The sequence below is a fragment of the Amia ocellicauda genome, chromosome 6 (genome assembly GCF_036373705.1).
Source record: "Amia ocellicauda isolate fAmiCal2 chromosome 6, fAmiCal2.hap1, whole genome shotgun sequence".
Lineage (NCBI taxonomy): Eukaryota > Metazoa > Chordata > Actinopteri > Amiiformes > Amiidae > Amia > Amia ocellicauda.
In genome coordinates this window covers 44,369,022-44,386,920 of record NC_089855.1, presented here as the reverse complement: position 1 = coordinate 44,386,920, position 17,899 = coordinate 44,369,022, and the positions used below count along the sequence as shown (strand labels likewise).

General features: G+C 42.2%; 1 non-coding gene across 1 annotated transcript; it reads left to right on the top strand.

The window, feature by feature from the left end:
• The first annotated feature begins 16,118 nt into the window (after window positions 1–16,118).
• Window positions 16,119–16,233, top strand: LOC136752001 (U5 spliceosomal RNA). The gene has a single exon (XR_010817183.1). It is a non-coding gene; the product is annotated as a U5 spliceosomal RNA (small nuclear RNA).
• The last annotated feature ends 1,666 nt before the right edge of the window (window positions 16,234–17,899 follow it).

Genomic DNA, 17,899 nt, shown 5'->3' with positions numbered 1-17,899 from the left:
CAAAACTACTTCTAATGCTAGTATTAATATAAAACATTATATAATTATCACAAAACACTTTCTTCAACTTCCTTTACAGAGTCTTCATTCCCTCCTTTTTGGCAATAGAAATGAAGCGAAATGAAGCCAAAATAATCGTGTTTGTCAGTTACAATAATTTCTTCCTCCGGAGGGGCAGGTGGTATAGTGCTGCGTGTTCAGCTCCCATTTATCCCAACTTGCCACCTACGAGGTGTGTATGTATGTACAGCGAGGTATTCAAATCAGGGGATAGGATTGTATTTTTATTTGCCTGGTCGGGCAAACAATTATGTCATAACTACACCTTATTGAATATTGAGCTCTTTTATGGAAATTGCAGTGGCCACCTACAATTTCCTGGAGCTTTACTGTGTATCTCAAATTATATTTCATCATGCCCCAGGTCATAAAGGTCAATCCCCAGTTACATAATACATACATTGTTTTGCTTCTAAAGGAATACAAAAGTCAGCAAACATGTTATTTTTACAAATTCAGTTATTCACATATATTTCTGATTCATTTTAATTGATAAAAATTGTACATTCCATACCTCTCAAGAGAAGGGCAATGGACTTATTCTTACTTCATGACTCTTATTCTATTCATTTGAGTAATTTGACATCTCCACCAAAAGTACATTATAAATTAACTACCAATACAAGAATATATGCTACTGCAGATGTCATTTGAGCTGTTTTCACAATGTATTGCAGATTCCTATAATCTGGACAACCTTTAATTTCAGTATTTTAACTTATTTCTCCATTAAGTCAAGCATCACTTCAGCGTTGTGGACCTCAACATTGGTCTGTTCAAGATGCTGTGAGGCTGTCTTTAAAGCCGCGCCCTCGGCCTACTGTGTCTCAATGAGAACACCAGCGTCTTCTCCATATGCACCTCTGCCACCACGGGTCAGACATCGATTCCTTCAGGACACGATTCATAATGTGCATATCTGCCATGTGGAATAGATCGGTCATCTGAAGACACAATGTGTGGTTCGCACAACATCAGAGATCCTCCTTATAAAAGGCATCTCTATCACATGGACAGTAGTTGACATTCACACAATCTATGAGGTTTCCAGTAAAGGGACAATTCATAATAATAATCTTGAACCCAAATTTTCACAGATTATTTCAGTACAGCACTCAGTTGTCGTCAGCAGCATCATATCTCCTGTGTTACTGAATCAACTTTACTACCTAGTGTAAATACTCTTTCTTGTGTGGAGCTGTCAAACTTTCAAAACAATGCGCTTATCTCTTTGCTTTTATCTGACTTATATATCTAAGACTATTTTAATAATTATTACAGCAGCTCTTTCAACAACATAGTTAATAGTTGTCAGGTAAATGATCATAGTTGACCTCACAGACACTTTCACTGCCCCAACCCCACCCCCCTTTTTTTTTTTTTTTTTTTTTGTTTTGTTTGGGGGGGTGAATCCCTTCCTGATTAATAGGGTATTTCTGATTGGGAAAGCATTATTTCCATACACTTTCATGACTTTAGATTTTAAACTATATCTCATTCAATTATTTATTTATTTAAAATTAAGTTATACCTTAAGTAACTTCCTTATTTTCCCTCATATTCCATTCAATCACCTTTAAAACTCTTGTGCTGAAAGTGGCAGCACATTTCTTTCACACATACCAAACTCCCTTTTTACAGCTTCCCAAGCCTCATCGACTCTTAAACCCCTTGTCAACGTCCTCAAACCTTCATCAACATCGCTCAGACCCTCTGAAAACATCACTCTGTATCCTAACAGCTGTTCTTTCTCCTTTTCCTAATTTCTTACTACAGAATTCAAGTTATATTTATTGACATGTATTAATACTATTTATACACATATTTCGCTTCATTATTTGAGTTAATAAATTAAGATATTTTCCTAAAAAAATATATTTTTAGAAAATAAGCATTTTAATTGATTTCAATAATGATTCCCAGATACCTCAGGAAAACAAATTTTCAAAAAAATGTGTTCAGTCAATGATTTCCCCAATGAAGAGCCTGCGTGGGCACTAAGACTGTCCGCCTGCACGGCTCATATATGTCTTTATTGTGTCACTTCCTCCTATTGAAGTCCAATCTACACCGGTACATGTTCAGAAGAACTGTTCCCAAAGCCAGATTGAACTGATCAATAGTTCATTTCTTACCTACACCTTGTATTTAGGGATCCTATATCTGGGGATTTCAAAAACTCTTCATTGTGGAACTCACAGCTACCAAATGACCACACCTTTAATTTCCTGGAGTATCTGGTTATCTATGTATTTATATCTTCACCAAATTTCACTGTTTCCTCAGATTTCCATTTCAAAAATTAGCTCTAATTCAATTTTTAACATAATTTTTTTTTATTTCTGGTTGGTAAAACTCATTCTAATAGTATTTTTATGTTTTATTTTCTCCTTCAAAATTATGCAATACTAATTTTAGCTCACTTATTCAATGCTCATAATTTATATTTCTATAGTATCCTTAAAATTCTTACCCTTTGACTAATTCACTCTTAGAATCTAAAATCCAAAGTCTAATTTTAACTTTTATTTCAGGTATTTTATGCTATGCACCAATAACCAAATATTTTCTAAAATAAGACTATAATATGTCACTATACTGTTTACATTCTCCTGCTATGGGTTTTACATCAGGCTGTCACTCAGGGCTGCACCAGAGTGCTGCTCCTGTGGATTCCAGCCTTTAGTTTTCCTTTAATTTGACTTTACAGAATTTGTCCATAATATGATTTTTAACAAACAAATTATTGTTCTTCTGAGGCTTAGAGGACACCATTACTATTTATTTACTTTATTAGTATTATTAATTATTAAGTGTATATTTGTATTACTTTAACATTATTCTTATAATAGAATGCATGATTCATTTCTTATTTCTGATGCTTTGTGCACTCTGTATACAGTTAAATGTCTAAATCCTCATTAATCTGTTGATAAAACATCAATGACTGCGTAATTGTAAATATAATTCTGAATTTATTGGTTACTTCCCTTCTCAGTCTTATTCTGGACTATGCACAATATTAAAAATACAAAGCATACAAAACAGACATTTACCTTACATAACCTTCAGACTATATATATACATAAACACATAAGGCACATACAGATTGACATCCAAAGATAAATCAGATATTAGATTAGTGGCGTGTTTTGTTGACCCTGCAGTGTCTCAAACAGCCCTTAGCATTTATTTATTATATTGTTATTATTAAAAATCAGATGTAAAATAATCTTTGAAATACACTACTTTGGTGTTTTCTTGATCTATTATGATCAATTTCTTCTCTAAATTCTTATTATTCAGACAAAGAATTATAGAAACTTTGTCGTTTTTTTATCTTGCCTTTACCATTTTAAGATTAACATTTTAAACTTTTTGGAATTCACAAACAGACACGTATTTTAACACCATTATGCCAATCCTATCTTTGCCAACGATGGGGCTATATTGCTGGACTTTATGTACCTCTGGTTCCGTCTGGTTATTGACTGCCACTGACTCTGGCCCTGGTGTACAAGGATTTCCTTGCTTAACCTGGGGCGCAGCAGGCCTCGTCGTACCTTTCGGTTCCATTGGCATCTCTCACCGCAGATCTGTCTTACCTGGAGTTCACCCTACTGTGATCCTCCGCTGTACAGTCAACCTTTCTGTTTGTTTTACCTCTACCTCTCCACAAGTTCTCTTTAAATTACAATCTGAGAGCCTAACACAATCCAGAAATCAAATCTAAATATACAGGGTGGTCATTTTTAAAGCTACTCACCCTTGCTTTGGTCCCAGGAGTGGAGGCAAGTTCAGATCCTCGTTCGTGACGCCAAGTTGTAGAACCGTGTCTGAAATAAGTGGAGAAGTCGTGAAGATAAAGCAAACAGTACTTTAATCGAGCCGCTCGGAAGCCCCACGTCAGGAATAATTCCTTCAGTGAGACTTAATGTTTACAAACATGAGTACAACTTTATAGGAAAATGACATAACATCTTATGGCCGTTCATCCAATCAGAAGATACAGGTCCGGGTCCGTTTACGATCTGTCCTCCCGTGAAGAGGTGATGGATCCAAAGCAGATGTCCGTCTTTGATGTGCACTAGGAAGATGTGATCCCACGGTCGTCATTTAACTAGTGTCAATCGCCCATTAACAGAAACAATTCCTGCCTATCTGGAGAAACGGTTAAGTCATAAACAAATTTACAGCAGACAGCTGTAGGCTATTCCGGCACTGTGTAATCTTACATTACTGACAGTAGTTTCTAACAAACCAACCTTGTTGACCCTTTACTTGTCCTGCTGAATCTAATCTGCTCAGTCTGTAAACAAAACTACTTCTAATGCTAGTATTAATATAAAACATTATATAATTATCACAAAACAGTTTCTTCAACTTCCTATACAGAGTCTTCAAAAGCTATCAGACTTTAGCAGCTGGTAGTTGAACACACATACAATTATACAGCATTTTCTGCAGCTTCGCAAGGCCTAATTTTAAACATTGTTGATAAATTAGATAATTAGTGAGGACCCCCTATTTCCATTTCTCCCTCCATAATTGCTAAAATAAAGTTTTACTGACATTTTATTGACCCTACCACTGCATAGGACACACCTGTAACATGAACGCTACTGAATGGCACATACATTGAAAACTATGGAGAATTGAGACTAATCCAATTTACACTTCATAAATAATCTTAAAACGATTCCAACCAAGGCAAAACCCACGTGAAATACGTTCATTCACATTTTTGGTAAACAAGAAGAGAGATTGTTACATATGTTCCCTATGATGCATCTACAGAGCGAGAGACAGAGAGAGACAGAGAGAGACAGAAAGACAGACAGACAGACAGACACTAACACAGCCACCCACCCACCCACTCACACACACAAACACACACACACAGCCAGCAAGACACACAGAGCCAGCCAGCTCAGCGATGACATCACGAACCTCTCTCTGAGCTGACTGCTATGACATCACAGAGCACGTGCATTCCGTTGCTTGCCGTCTGTCAACCACTCAGTCACTGCCAGCCAGACTGCCTGGCTGGCTGGAAGGGGGGGCTGTTTGCTGCTGCTGCGTACCTTAGCAAGCTTATCTGCTTGACCGGCCTTCCTCCTCCTCCGCCCACATGCCCACCTATGCCCGATCTGCTGTTCACCTGGATCACAGCTCCGCCTCAACAAGGCAGAGCCTCCCAAGAATGGTACAAACTCATCCACATTACCCTCCATGGAAAGCTTAAACAAAATGCAAAAGCATTATAAGTAATGAAGAGGAACCCGAGTCCAAGACGCTTCCGACCAGCCATACATATTTGTGTGTATTAAAGATCACATTTTATTACATTTTGTTTATCTGTACTTTATTACATCTAATTGTGAATTAAAATTTTATTGTTTATTTTCCATATGTATGTACGTATGTATGTTTGCATGTCCAATTGCTTTGACAATACAAATGCACTAAATTGAGACAGAGAGAGAGAGACAGAGAGAGAGAGAGAGAGACGTGCTAGGGCACATCTGTAACATAAACTAGGGAACATTCGTCACATGCTTAGGGAACATTCATAACAAACAGGGAATATTTGTAAAACGAATTAGGGAACCTTTGTGACATACTAAAAATACATACTGGTAAGATGTTGGACACATTTGAAACAACAAAAATGGCATTTGGTTATTTATTAGGGACATTTATACCAGTCTGAGCAAATATCTGTGCATATTCCAATGTTTGCTGCAGGACTTACAGATTGAGTGAGGGGGTCAATATGTTTGATTCAGAACTAACCACTGCTTCCTCAATTTTGTTTTAAACATAATTTAAAAGAAAAGTGGGCTATACATTGGTCTGGAAAAAGGGAGCAGTGGTCCCTAAGACAATTCTTTTCATTTTTTGACACAATTCCTAATACCCATTTTCTATATATATATATATATATATATATATACTTAGATTTTCCAAATGATAAACTGATGTTGCAGTAATTAAATCACAATAGATGTATGTCAGTACAATAGGAATTTTTTATTTTTTTTTAAGAATGGCAAATTAGGAGCCATTACTGTATTGAACTGTAATGTAACAATAAAACAGGTATAAACCAAGAAAGAACTAAATCTTTAAACTTGTCAGGTTTAAAAACTTTACGACCACTAGGTACATCCAGCAGGTAATGCCACAGGAGTCTGGGGTCGCTGAGGTAAGAGAACAGACATAGTCTCTGGGTGCACTGTGACTTGGGCATCCCGAAGGCTGGAAGAATGGGTGACACCTGGGCATGGCTCAAGTGCTAGAGCAGGCTGTGGAACAACACCTGGGACAGGTAGCATATCCCTCTGGACAGGAGCTGTGGAAAAAAAAAGAGAGAGAGACGGCATCGAGTGATGACTGGAGCTCGCTGGAACTGGAAGTGGGTAAGGGACGTCTCCAGACAAAGCCGTCAGTGTTGATGGCGGACTGACAGGTGCATCATCAGGATCTCTAAACAGCTGTGGAGGCGCTTCTGGATGAGCAGGTAAGTCAGACCAAGGACCTTTGTATGCCTTCAGCCGATGATTGTAATGTACAATCCATGATTTGGATCGTGGATCTTTTGGGTCAGTGATTTCATAGGTCACGCCAGGACAACCGTCTTTATCCAACCTCTTCAGAACTCTATGTGGCCCTTTCCATCTAGGAGCAAGTTTATTCCTTTGATTGGCAGGATCATCAAGGAAAACAAGATCACCTTCAGCATAGGGGTTAAAAGCAAGATTTTGATCATAGTGAGTCTTTAGCAGTAGTTTAGATTCTTTTGACTACTCAGCGGCCATGTCAAAAGCATGTGACAGGCGGTTAAAGACATCCTGGGCATAAGCAGCTGGTGTGCCTGGAGTTGCTTGAGTAGTGAATGAACTGCAGTTCAACAAAACGTCCACAGGCAGACAAGGTTCCCGACCATGAGCAAGGAAAAATTGAGTATATCCAGTATTGGAATGTACACTTGAATTGTACGCAAGTTCCACCTGTGAGAGGTATTTGTCCCATTCTCCTCCATTTTGGTAGATGTATTTAGCGAATTGGTCTTTTAATGTCCGGTTCAGTCTTTCCACCATGCAATCTGATTGGGCATGGTACGGAGATGTTCGTGTCTTCTCAATTCCCAACTTGCTACACAGCTGCTTCACCAGATCAGACTCAAACTGTCTGCCCTGGTCAGTGTGGATGGACTCAGGTATACCATGTTGATGGAAGAAGTCTTCAAACAAGCATTGAGCTACACTTGTTGCACGCTGATCTTTAAAAGGAAAGAGATTCACATAGCATGTAAAATAATCCATTACAACAAGAACATACCTGTTGCCTTGAAAAGTGACTGGTAGCTCGGTGAGGTCAGCAGCAATTTTCTGGAATGGACGATCCACCACAATAGGTTGTAAAGGAGCTCTAGCTTTTAGTGTTGGAGCACTGCGAGTCTGACATGTTAAACACTCTGTACAGAACTTGTAAATGTCACGTGACATGTAAGGCCAATAGCAGATTTTTCTGTCTCTCTGCAAAGATCGTTCACTCCCTAAATGTCCACTGAAGACATTTCCATGCGGGTAAGTGAGGGCTGTCTGAATGAGGGATTCAGGAAGAACCAATTGGTAAGTATAGGCTTTCTGAAGAAAGGTTTTAATTTTTTGACAGAGGATCCCATTTTCCAAAGTCAGGTGACGAAACTCATACCAGAGCTTTTTCAGAGCTGACGGGGAGTTTTTGATTCGTCGCGCAGTAGGTCTTCGGTTATCCATTTCTTTCCATTCCATCGCAGTTCTCAGAATGACATCCGCTTGTTGTTTCTGCTTCAGTTCATCAATGTCTATTGCTAAATCTTCACAGGTTTGTCTTACAGGAACAGCTTGTTCAGGCTGTAGTTCAGAAGACCAACTGTTTTGCATCTTTTTGGGCAAAGTTTTTAACGAATCGTCTGTAATAGGAACAGAGACCCACAAAAGCTCTCACCTCAGTAGGTGTTCTTGGTGTTGGCCAATCTTTCAATTTGTCAAGCTTCCTGGAATCTGGTCTGAGACCACCCTTGGTGATTACATGTCCCAGGAAAGAGACTTCATCCCGTGCAAGCTGACATTTACTGGCCTTCAGCTTTAGTCCTGCCTTTCAAAAGCGAAGAAAGACATCTTCCAAACTCTGCAGATGTTCAGGAAAGGTTTTGCTAAAAACCAAAACATCATCCAAACAGATGAGGCAGATCTTCCAGTGTAGACCACGAAGCACAAGCTCCATTAAACGTTGGAAGGTAGGTGGTACATTGGTCAGTCCCATTGGCATGACCTTAAAATGGTATAAGCCGCTGCCGGTGGTAAATGCGGTCTTCTCCCGGTCTTCTGATGCCAGCTGAACCTACCAATAACCACTTGACAGGTCCATGGTACTAAACCAGCATGCCCCTGCCAGGCTGTCCAAAGCTTCAGAAATCCGTGGTAAGGGATGCGAGTCCCGTATGGTGACAGGGTTTAATTTCTTAATGCAATGCAAAATCTGTAGCTGCAGTCCTTTTTCTTGACTAAAACAACAGGTGAAGCCCAAGGGCTGCAGCTCTCCTCAATGAGGTCATGGGCCAGCAACTGCTAAACTTGTTTTTCTATTTCCTGCCTCAAAGCTGGAGAAGTCCTGTAAGCATGTTGTCGGATCGGTAGGGCATCTCCAGTTCAAATGTGTAGCTTTACAGCATCTGTGTAGCCATAGTCATGTTCAAGTGAACTAAACACATCACAATACTTCAAAAGTAAGTTCTCCAGCTGGTCCATTTGTGGATCACTCAATTTAGACTGACTGAAGTCCACTGTGGGTAACTTTATGCCTTCTGTCTGCCTGATATTGTGCACAGTAGCCTCAATAAACTGGAACTCTTCACCTCCCTGATTTATCAGAGAGTAAAAGTTTCCCAGTGGTGTGTTACTTGGCACATGGCAGTCGTCATTGGTAGGATTCATGACACCAATGGTTGTTAATCCTTTCTCACTGGAGACATTGTTCTGGCAACAAACAGACCTGGGTAGTTGCATGCTTCAGGTTACAGTATTCCTAAGTAATTTGGAGTTGAGATTTGATTTTCTGTAAATGGCTGCAACTTTGCCATGATATTCATCTCAGTCATTGCAGGAATGTAGATTGGCGCAAATGTCACAGCATTGCAACAAAGAGGTGTGATTTGCTTAGAAAACAACAGTGGGACTTTCCAGTTCCACAACTGTAATTGTCCTTGTACATCAATCACTGCATGGTGTTTCTGCAGAAAATCCCATCCGAGTATGACAGCTTGATTGGAATTTCTTATCACTTGAACATCATGATGACAAACCTCCTCTCCAAGTCTAATACTAATGGTTAGTGTTCCAAGAGTATCAAGGCACTCACCAGTCACTGACCTTGCCAACACTTATGACTTTCTGATGGACTTTGTCTTCAGTGCTGGAATTGACACTCTTAAATTTTCACTGATCAAAGAAATTTGTGAACCAGTATCAATGAAGGCTTGAACAGCAGTGTCTTCAATAATATCAAAACAATATTGGAGAGGTTGGAGAGTCTTTTAAAGCTGAAGCTTCAGACTCTGGACCCCTGTAATTCAATGTAGCAGCTACTTGGCCCGCAGCACCTGCTACCACTCGTTTCCCTGATAGGTGGGATCCTCAGAATCAAAGCAAAGATGACGTTTGCTGTATCTGCAATCAGGCCTTCTCTCATGGTGATGTGGACTGGGTGTTCTCCTGGTGTACCTGTCCCTTGAGTGTGAGTAGGATGCAGATGGACTACGAGAATATCTTGAACTGCAGTGCTGATCAGGGTGAGATGAGTGATAGCGATTGCTAGGACTGTTAGTTATTGAATAGTAACGGTTGCTTGGTGATGGAGACCACCTTTCATATTTTTGCCTATGTAGGGAATGATGTCCGGGTCTTGGTCCAGGAGACATGTTTCTATAAAGGTGAAGAAACATCTCTTTGTGATCTAGAGGAAGAATTATACCCATCAGGGGATGCTTTTCGTGATGCAAGATATTGCTCTTGTTTCATCCATTCTGGATAGGGCTGACGGTCCTTTTTCCCCTCTTTGTACTGGCTGTGCACATGTTTGAGATTTTCTTGCTGTTGCTTCAACTGGCTCACTTCTACTATGAATGCTTTAACATCTGCAGTTAAATCTGCAATAGCTTGTAGTAATTTGGGGGATTCCTCTGACGTAGATGAAATGGACTTGCTTGACACCATAGCTGTTAGGATATTTCCAGATTTACATATAGATGGTTGTTCCAGAACCTTCTCATTTATTGTGCTTTAGAAATGTGAAGAGGCAGTTCTTAATGCTTCCTGACCCGCTCCCACTTGCAAGCCATTTTTAGGGCTTCCTCCAATCTACTTGCACCATGCTCATAACACTTTGCCTGCAGCACTGGGTCTAAACCAGCAACAAAACGTCTAAAACGCTCCATTTCAATAGCTGGCTGTCCGTAATTGGGAAACGCCTCTTGCACAAGTCTGCTTACTTCGGCTGCATAAACTTCTAATGCTTCTTTAGGCTGACGGGGTCTTGCATTAACAAAAGTTTGAAAATGCAGTAGGTATTCTTTTCTTCCAAAGACTTATTTTAATGTCTCTACTGTTTTAGCATAGTCTTTTTGCATTTCAGAGGGTAAAGAAACCCAGTATGACAGTGCATCAGCACTTAAACGTGTTGGTACAATTGTTGCAAGATCCTGGTGCTGTTTGTGCAGCTTTTACAGCCAATTCCAGACGCGTGTTCCACAGAGAGAAACTTTCTTTATCCTTCCCATCTCCGTGAAAGCAAGGAGGCAGCTCAACACGATCATGTGTTACTCTGTCGTATTCGTGCGTCTTTCTGCATTAATCGCTTCATTTCCATTTGCTGCGTCAACATTAATCAATCTGTCTATCGGATTTTCCATATATATTTTTTTATATACTTGTTTAACTTAGCTATTTGCGGTTAAATGACTTGACATAGCTGTTTATTACTTTCGTACCTTTTTTTTTATTATTATTTTCCGATTTTAACAGTACAGTTCACTCACCACCGACATGGTTTTGTCTCAGTCACCCGCAAGCACAGCTCACTGCATCCGGCCTCGGTAGAGAAAAAACAAAAGCAAACAATATCCCTCGCTGCCGCCAGTCTGTAAACCGTGAAACGAGTCTCTTCGGAGGTAGACATGTTGTTTGGGGTTCAGTTTACATCAGGACTCCTTGACACAATTTATTGTTCCTGGCACTTTTGTTTATGTCTCTTATGAACCGAGTTGCAGGTACAAATACAATGCCGAGCACAGCAGTGCAGCGCCACTACTCCTCTCTATCCAGAACACAAAGACGTGCGTCACTCTAACCTGTCCGGCTTTACAACATGCGACTCAAATAATATGTTCTTGGGGGAACAACATAACACATAGCGATTCCTCCCTGCTATAAAGTAAAATAATGTATACGGTGTTTCTAATTTCTTTTACGATACCTTTTCATATATATTTATATTTTTCAATAATAAACTAATGTCACAGTAATACCAATGAGCTTCAACAATGCCGAAAATAATAATGCGTTTATCTTTAATAGTGAAGATATTGTATAGATGTATATCTTTCAAATACACAAATAGAACAATCCATGAAAATGTAATGTAAACATTTACACTTCTTAACAATTCTATATATCAATTATATTCATAACCCTAACCCTATCACTAACCCTAACTTTAAGTTACAATTGTTCCCTAAACACTTATTTTGCAGGATCAATAAAAAACTGTCAGGATATTTTGAACTTTTACTGACACACATAGTTAATAGCAATGTGATATAACTTTACGGAAAATAATAATCTGTATATATTTAATTGTTTTGACAATGTTAAGATATAATGCATCTTTCACATAGGGAACATTTGTAACATGATAGGAAAAACAAACAAATGAAAATATTCAAAATTACAGCATACAGTATAATCAACACAGAACTGTGTCTATACTGAAAAGCTGTTGATATTTGAAAAGTGACAGAGGTTTGAATTTGAAAGTATCAATTTATAAAAGATACAATGAGCAGGAGCAGGAGCTGTGCGATCCATTACCCAGAGCACCTGAAGAACGCTCAGGCCAGGAAGAGTCTCAGACAACACATACTGAAGGACAACCCAGAGACTCTCAGAGCCGACTTCTCTCAGACTGGAGACCAGCAAGTCATCAGCAACCTGGTCTTCTACACCGAGCACACCGACGCCTGGCACGCTGCCATCTGTCAACTGTACAGGCACATTAAAAAGAGAGGCATCAGTAAAGGAAGGCAGGTGTCAATCAGTGAGGAGGACGACCCAGACACCTCCATGCTGACAATCAATCTGTACCACACTGGAACAGTCTTAATACAGGGCAGCGAGGGCAGCCTGGGCACCTTTGAAAATCAGTTCCACTCACTGAAAACGCTGGCTGACAGAGAGAAAAAGGAGAGACGTGTCCAAAAGAGCACAGACGCAGCCACACAGGAGGAGAGTCCAGCCCCACACTGCCCTGCCAACGGAGGGGAGAGCGCCGCGCCAGAGAACAGCGAGGAATCCACACGCATCCCAGCACAGGACACCCCTCAGATACCGACACAGTGTCCCAGCTGAGGGAGAACATGTCCCTGCTGGAGGTGGAGCTGATGGAGCTAAAAGAGCTGGTGCTGGCCATGCTCACAACCTCCAACACCACAGAGCAGCTAACAGACCAGCTCAACAGAGTCCAACACGAGCACAAGGTCACAGTGAGGGAGCTGAGGGAGGAGGTGAGGGAGCTGCAGCAGGACAGGGAGGCCATGAGGAGGGAGCTGACGGCCCTGAGAGAGGAACTGCAACGCAGAGACAAGACAGTGCAGAGCCTGAAGGAGCAGCTATACAAATTCACTGCCCACAACAACTAGCCCTCAAGAAACCCAGCAGTGCACAATGTGCAGAGCCCTCCCACCCCAATGACATCCAGACATACTGACTCTCACACAACACACCACTCACACACTGCACCAAACACACACACACAACCCAACCCGAACACACAGAGTGCACCCAGCACACACACACACCCTGAGCACAACACACACAGTGCACCCAACACACACACACACCCTGACTCAGACACACACACTGCACCCAGCACTCACACACACCCTGAGCCCGAAACCACTCACAAAACCTGCGCACCACACACACAGGCTGAACCAAACACAGATGAGACCACCTTACGCAGAAAGACTACCAGGAAGAAGAACACTGAAGTAGCCCTGCTGATAGACTCAAATGGTAAACTCATAAATGAGAGGCGGCTCTTCCCTGATGGCAAGATCTCCAAGGTCTGGTGTCCGACCACAGAGAGGGCCATTCAGCAGCTGTCCGAGGAGAGCCTCGGCTCCCCCAGCCATATTATTATACACACAGGCACAAACAACCTGAGGACCCAGCAGGACAAGGTGGCCAGCTCCATCTCCACCCTGCAGCCCAGGAAGGACTTCCACCCCAACACCATCCACATGATCAACGCTGAGATCTCTCAGGGATGTGCTCTGATGCCAAATGTGCACCTGGCACACCACCCCACTCTTGGGGCCCACAGCTTGTTTGACCACGTCCATCTCCACAAACAAGCAGTGAGCGTCTTCGCAAAGACACTCAAAGACATCGCCCTGGCCCAAACCCAGCCAGCCCCCCACATGGCCACAGAAGGTTCTCCAGCACCCACACCACCCAGAACAACCCCGAGCCAATCAGGAGAGCGGCCCCTGGGAGCCCCCGCCCTCCACCTGCACACCACCTTCCCCAGTCCGGACACCGCAGACCCCAGCCTGGATACGCCCGACCACAGAACAGCAGACCCAGAGTGGAGCCCATCCAGAACATGCACAGAGCAGCACAGCAGCACAGCCAGCGCAACTACGCAACAGCGGTCAGCAGAGTGGCCGACACCGACACCGGGGAGCTGCAGGAGATCCGACACCTGCTCAACCTCATCTGCACCCGACTGATAAGATTAGTAACTGTGCATAACAAAGAAACCACTGCAGGAGGTGACTAGCTATTACCACATCCGAAAATCACCCCTGTATAAATGTAGTTATATACTGATATATATGGACATATTTTCTAAAAATTATGTAGATATATGGATGCTTCCGTATATGTGTATATATGTAGATATATGTGTGTATGTGTATATAGGTATATAGGAGTGTAAGTCAGGAGTTTTTTTTTTTGTTTGTTTTTTATTTATTCGTTTCCTATTTTTTCATATCACCAGTATTAATATTTATTTATTTGTTTCCTTTCCACCTCACACATTTCCAGATATATCTCATTCCAAAGGAGTATATAAATTGTTTAATTAGAGTAGAAAGAAATGCGATCCCTATCTATCACCATGTGGAACATCCAGGGCCTGGGCTCCTCAGTGTTCGAGCTGAAGAGCACAGACCCGGAGTTCAGACAGAGAGTGAGAGACAAGGATGTCATCATCCTGCAAGAGACATGGTGTCGGGCAGACGTGTCCAGTCACTGTCCCTCAGGCTACAGAGAGGTCATAGTGCCCTCCCTGAAGAAGCCCTCCGTCAGACACGGCAGAGACTCCGGGGGCATAATAATCTGGTACAAAGCAGAGCTCAGTGACTCCATACAGCCCATCAAAACAGCAGAGTCACACATATGGCTTAAAATAAGCAAAGAAATCATTTCTACACAAACCGATGTGTTCCTGTGTGCCGTGTATGTTCCCCCCTCAGAATCCCCATATCACAATGAGGAGATCTTAATCGACTCAATTCTTGGGCTTAATTGGTCAAAATGACCATTGGTTGAAGGTACTCAGGGACTGATGTGTAGAGAGACTTATTAAACCTGCAGGATTGTGGTTTTCCCAGAACAGAATTAACCAGCTCACCACAAAGGAACATGGAAGGTGCTATAGCAACATGGATTACACAAAAACATTGAAATCCAAGTTTGCAGTGGTCCTTGGGCCATTGCGTGGTGATCCAGATCACTTCAGCACGAATTTTGCAGTGCTCTGGACTACAACTCCAGGGACTACTGTGCAGTGGTCCAGACCTCAGAAACTGTATGCATATGAACACTGAAGTAGGCATCATAACTGTAGCCAGTACTTTGTGGTTAAAATACTTAATTTAATCCCTGTATTGTACAGAATAATAATAATGACTCTAAACATAAGAGAAGGGCCTGAGAATAAATACAATACACAATAGACTGGAACCCTTAGAATATAATAATATGAACATCTTCATGATTAGTATGATTGTAGTTTGGATGATATATTAATGCATGTTGATAACATATTTTACAGAAAATGGGATTTAGGAATTGTGTCAAAGAACTAAAAGAATTGTCTTAGGGACCACTGCTCCTTTTTTCCAGACCAATGTATTGCCCACTTTTCTTTTAAATTATGTTTAAAACAAAATTGAGGAAGCAGTGGTTAGTTCTGAATCAAACATATTGACCCCCTCACTCAATCTGTAAGTCCTGCAAAAAACATTGGAATATGCATAGATATTTGCACAGACTGGTATAAATGTCCCTAATAAATAACGACATGCCATTTTTGTTGTTTCAAATGTGCCCAACATCTTACCAGTATATGTCCTTTTAGTATGTCACAAAGGTTCCTTAATTCGTTTTACAAATGTTCCCTGTATGATATGAATGTTCCCTAAGCATGTGACGAATGTTCCCTAGTTTATGTTACAGATGTGCCCTAGCACTTCTCTCTCTCTCTCTCTCTCTCTCTCTCTCTCTCTCTCTCTCTCTCTCTCTCTCTCTCTTTCTCTCTCTCTCAATTCAGTGCATTTGTATTGTCAAAGCAATTGGACATGCAAACATACATACATACATATGGAAAATAAACAATATCATTATAAATCACAATAAGATGTAATAAAGTACAGAAAAAAACAAAATGTAATAAAATGTGATCTTTATTACACACAAATATGTATGGCTGGTCGGAAGCGTCTTGGACTCGGGTTCCTCTTCATTACTTATAATGCTTTTGCCTTTTGCTGAAGCTTTCCTTGGAGGGGAACGTGGATGAGTTTGTACCATGCTTGGGAGGCTCTGCCTTGTTGGGGCGGAGCTGTGATCCAGGTGAACAGCAGATCGGGCATAGGTGGGCATGTGGGCGGAGGAGGAGGAAGGCCGGTCAAGCAAATAAGCTTGCTAATGTACGCAGCAGCAGCAAACAGCCCCCCCATCCAGCCAGCCAGGCAGTCTGGCTGGCAGTGACTGAGTGGTTGACAGACGGCAAGCAACGGAATGCACGTGCTCTGTGATGTCATAGCAGTCAGCTCAGAGAGAGGTTCGTGATGTCATCGCTGAGCTGGCTGGCTCTGTGTGTCTTGCTGGCTGTGTGTATGTGTGTGTGTGAGAGAGAGAGAGATTTTTTGATTTTTAACACCTTTATTTTACTACAAAAAACAATTAAAACAAACTAGAAACACATAAAAGACATGAAAAAAACTCCCGACATAAAAACACAACCTATTCTAAAAACGCTCAATAAAAACCACTACACATGTGCTACCTATAAAATATTCAAGTGAATTAAACCAGTTGGTTAAAATGTCCAAAGTCAATGGCACAGAGGGCCGCCCCGACCCCCCACATCTGCAGAAAAGTGTCCAGGTCTCCCGTCAGGCTGTAGAAATTGTAATCCAGTCGCACTCTGGAGCTTACGAGAGACCTGAAGAGGGAGAGTGCACACTGTTGCTGCACCCGCTAAGTCTGACTTCTCCTACTGCTCAGGATAGCCAGCTTAGCCTGCCCCACTAGAAAGTTTGCTAACTGACAAACATGTCTGTGGCGCTGCTTGTACTGGACTCCCAAAATAAACACAGAGCGTGAGAAAAGGAGGCCCAGCTGCTTGAACAGGCTCTCCAGTGCAGTGAACAGCAGCTCTAATCTAGGGCAGTGGCAGAAACAGTGAAAAAGTGTCTCTCTCTCCCCGCAGTAGGGGCAGGTGTCGCTCACTCTGGGGTCCAGTGTATGTGCAAAAGAGTTTGTTGCGATGACGCCATGCAGAAGCCATGCAGAAGCGGGGGCTTGTTCAGGCTCCTCCAGGCCGGGCAGGCATCTTCCCCCAGAGCCAGGTGCTCCCTCCAGGGGGTGTCAGGGAGGGGCTGCAGCTGCTGATGGTGCAGCTCCCTCACACTGAGCTGATAGAGCTCCTGACGCTGAGCTGTGAAAACAGACACACTACAGAGACTGTGAGGCTACAGAAGGCGGCCTGATGAGCTAGGGGGGACTGAGAGACACAGACAAACAAGGGGAAAGACGGTGTAAGGGTCCTTGGGCCAGCATTGCTGCGTGAGAGCCTGGAAAAGCCGCTCCACAGCGCCTATGGAAAGGGCGTTCTGTACTGCCCAGAGAAATCTGGTTACGACTCTCAGTGACCTCATACCCAGCCTGGCAGCCAGGCTGTCGGCACCAACCCACTGTCCCCTGTTAAAATCCAACAAATCCCTCAGCCGGATCACGTCGACCTTAAGCAGGACTGACCTGAGGCTGCTGGAGAGCAGGAGTGGACAGCTAAAACCGGGGTTATACAGCAGTGGCTCCTCTAACAGCCAATACAGACTGCTGCCCCCCAGCTCCCTACCCAGGGAGAAGCACTGCCACACCTCTAAAACAGAACTATAAAATACAGGCAGGGACGGAAGTATATTGGGACGTGTCTTAAGTAAAAACACGTGTCTGTCATAACAAGTGTCCAGGGCGGGAGACACAGGGGATCTGGAGGG